Consider the following 3,948-nt stretch of genomic DNA (forward strand, 5'->3'; position numbering starts at 1 on the left):
CTTTCGGTTGTATTGGTTCAACTGCTCTAAAGAGGACAGTCTATGAGGCACTAAATAATTAAAAAAGGTGCAGAAATGTGGGTTTACATAGGAACTTAATGGGAATATTGGGTAGCTTTGAATCATTTGTCGGGTTATGCAAAAGTACCATAAACTCGAGGGAGTACTTCGGGATTATATCGTTTTGTGATAGAAAAAGCTTCATATGATCTAAGTTAATTTATTTACAAGTTTGAAAAACTAATAATTAATCGGCCAGATTGTCGAACAGTCTTCCGTAAACTAGTTGGGTACCTTTCGATCTAACAACTGGATAAGGCCCAGTTGCAAATTAGGCTATAACTAAAGACAAAGTCGCACTACAGCAGCGAAGCTCAGGTTAAACTGATACTTCTCAGTGACTTCTAAAAGATACTATTTAGAAATCGTCTGATGTCATCAACATAGATACAATTTGCGTATCGAAAATTTATAATTACCACCATTTCTTATTCGATGTGTTATACGACAATTGATGCAGGTCAGCTGAGTACGCTGAGATTTGTCCCCTTGATTTTTATCAACTAGAATTTGAATACACAAGAGAATCTTTTAGTCTTAGTGTGCTTGGCCTGGTGATTATCTTGATGTTTAGTCCTCTTGCAGCACGCGGTCACTCCCAACCCCGATAATTAAAACAAGTAAATTTATGTTAATAAATCAATACAGATACTGTGCCACGGTACGCATCCAATCAAATATAGATTTGGTTTCCATTTTTAATTTAATTTAGACCTTATATTGGGGCGTGCTTGCTAGTAAACTTCATCGCCAAATAGCCTTGATATTTCACTTTTTGACACATCTGCACCCGCACAGAATGATTACTAACACGGTGCTGACTTGCGCTCAACCCAGATTCAAGCGCCAATAAAGCACCACTTTTACAGCATCCTATGCCCCCAGTAACAGAAGTCAGGTATTCGCAGTCACGTGGAGGGTCGGTAAGTTGCTTAACTATGTATTTTTGTCCTATAACTGAGTTAGGTGTATGAAAGCACGTCCTAGATTGAAGATTCAATGTTGACACTACTAAGAAAGAGATTTTTGTGGTATAGACTCAATGTAAAATTTGAAACCACCGAATTTTGGAAAAGTCGCAATAGTTCGCCACCGGGTAGCTTCGAACTACCAACCTTTCGGTTAACAGCCGAACGCGCTAGCCGATTGCGCCACGGAGGCCTGTGTTAAACCCCATTCCCAACTCTTTCAACAGGACAGACCTTCCAGACGCCTAGCGAAAAACGTATTTAATTCATCGGCAAACACATTCTCATAAAGGTATGCTAAAACAAGAACGGCCATTAATTAGAGGCTCGAATGACAGTTACACATGGTTTCCCATATAGCAGTCAAGCCGAATTTGATTTCTGCCCTAATCCGGTCACCACAATGGCTAGCTAATCCCATTTGAAAGCCGCAGTGTATTCTGCACATATTTTAAATGTCGTTGCTTCACAGATAGTCAGGACAAAGCGATCACTTATAAAGTACATTTTGAGTGACGGGAAAGTACTCCCGGGGTACGTTTAGGTAGCAAATTTTCATCACAGTCCTTTGACGATTTTTTGCCAACTTCAAACTCATGTCTCACTCGCAACATTTGCTTCATGTAACTTCGTTCTAACTGAACATGAAATTAGATTAATTTGAGATGAATTTGTATATAGATAAATTTAAAGATATAATGTCCCACGAAGAGTAACATTGCGTTAGGTTTGACTGCTATACAGGATTCAAAATTCACGATTAAAGAAATGCTAACGGTGGTCGTGGGAACAAGTAGAAAACACAGACTTTAATGTAGGAAAAGTTACGTGCGTCGGCCGGCAATCGAACCCGCCATCCGCGTGGCAGGTGAGTGTTCTACCACTGACCCACGGCAAGAGAGTCACGTAAATATAACCTTACATCAAATACTTCATGTGCGAGTTCAGTAGAACAAGTGGCATATTTTACATTAGGCTTTACTTATGACAGCTGCTCAGTTTGTTAAATTGCTTAAAGAATTCTACATTAAACTGCACCTGAGATATGAGCCTACGAAAATTTCGATTTGGTGGTGATGTCAAATCATCTGTGTACGGAAACGTCCTTCGAAAAACCGAGGCGCCGTGGCTTAGTTGGTTAAAGCGCCTGTCTAGTAAACAGGAGATCGTGAGTTCGAATCTCACCGGAGCCTTACGCTATATATTTTCATTTGACGACTATAGAATAATAGGCTACACATAACGGTAACTGTAATAACGGTATATTCGGATGGTGTGGGCGATGTTAAATTAATAGCCAAGCTACACCACATTTCTTTATTTTGCCACCGAAGGACGGGCTTACCACCATTTGATTATACACATTTTATTTATTTATTATTAGAAATAAATTTATTGAAATACACCCTTACCTACAATGGAGTGCAGTTCATGTTGTGAAATGTAGGTTCCACTACCTCTAAACTCATAATGGAGATCCTTTCAAACATCGTTTTCGGATGAACCGGCAGTATCGAACTCAAAGCGGCGTGTACCTATTTATGTTTCACGCGACAGTTAGTCTATGTATTTAGCTACACCATTTTCATTTCACCATGCTAGCTTAGGCTTCTTTGACCTAACTTCCTGTTTGCTTTGTCCTTTGCTCGAGCCAGCGATAATTCTCGGAAAAATATCTAGTCGATTTTGAAATGATGACCACGACGTTTAGTTAACCCATTTTTGAATTACTTCTTTCTTTTATTATAACCCATTAATTTATAAATTCTGCATGTGTAGTTGGCTTATTGTCGCAAGTGAAAACGATAATATTAATAAAAATCTATGACAGTAATAGCCATACGCAACAGTTCGTACGCAATTCCAATTTGTTGTCAGACACCAGTTGGATCTAGACAATGTACAAAGAGTAAGATTAATTAAACAACCACAACCACCTCATCGAAACGAAAAGTCCGAGATTTCGAATCATCGGACACCAGATCTCTTGAGTCAACAGAATCGGATTCTACTGAATCTGGCATAGAAAGTCGGCATATATAACATTAAACGTCGTCTTCATATATGTTGCAACTATAAGGATTCATTGTACACTATCAACGACACTATCTTGACAACAAATCTACTCATTGGGTCGGGGACTCATCGGCAGGATAATCTGCAGTAACGATCGCCTAACTGCTATGGCCGTTAGCTATAACAACATCACCGTTTCTTTAATAAATAATCTCCTATGCTTCATATAAATTTAGCTACTCTAGTCTAAGAAGACATGTAGGGGCAATTCCTTCGCTCTTCACGACAAAGATCACCTCCCTGAAGGGCTTGTCGAACTGAAAACCAATCAAAATTAACCAGGCAGACAAACAGACGGCAACAGGTTAAATACGGCACGTGATACCTATTTGGAATCCAATTTTAAAACGATGAAATATCGTGTTCGCCATATGCTTTGAATAGGGGTTCTATTGGGGCGGTGCTACGGCGTCAAATAGCTCGCAGCGTTGGTGGAATAAAACTTACGTGATCGTCTCTAGCCAGCTCCTCCCTTCTTTGTTTTTCGAGACTGCGCTGCGACGGGGCCTGTGACGTAGTTCGTATTAAAGTCTCGATAAGCTCGTCACCATCCGAGCCCGACAGGTACTCCCCTACAAGTCGTGCAGAAGATATTGCATCAATCATGCAAAAAGATCCGTTGGTTGGTCTTGATAATAGAATGATTCCACCAAATTACTTCTTGCTTCACGCGGTACAACACTTGCACGTTCAGGAGCCGCTCCACACTGAAAAAAGGCACACAACACAAATTCGCATGATAACATTGAAACTCTTCTTACCGTTAGAATAATACAGTACATTTTCTCGTCAGAACATGAAAATTTTAGACTATTAAACCTCTTCGATAATTTTATCATATAGG

The 3,948-nt window shown here is 39.7% G+C and overlaps 2 non-coding genes across 2 annotated transcripts; one reads left to right on the plus strand and one right to left on the minus strand.

Moving 5' to 3' along the window:
• Positions 1 to 1,147: 1,147 nt before the first annotated feature.
• Positions 1,148 to 1,221, minus strand: TRNAN-GUU (transfer RNA asparagine (anticodon GUU)). The gene has a single exon. It is a non-coding gene; the product is annotated as a tRNA-Asn (tRNA).
• Positions 1,222 to 2,147: 926 nt separating this feature from the next.
• Positions 2,148 to 2,221, plus strand: TRNAT-AGU (transfer RNA threonine (anticodon AGU)). Its single transcript has one exon. It is a non-coding gene; the product is annotated as a tRNA-Thr (tRNA).
• The last annotated feature ends 1,727 nt before the right edge of the window (positions 2,222 to 3,948 follow it).

The sequence above is a fragment of the Varroa destructor genome, unplaced genomic scaffold (genome assembly GCF_002443255.2).
Source record: "Varroa destructor unplaced genomic scaffold, Vdes_3.0 BEIS01000003.1, whole genome shotgun sequence".
In the NCBI taxonomy this organism is placed as follows: Eukaryota; Metazoa; Arthropoda; class Arachnida; order Mesostigmata; family Varroidae; genus Varroa; species Varroa destructor.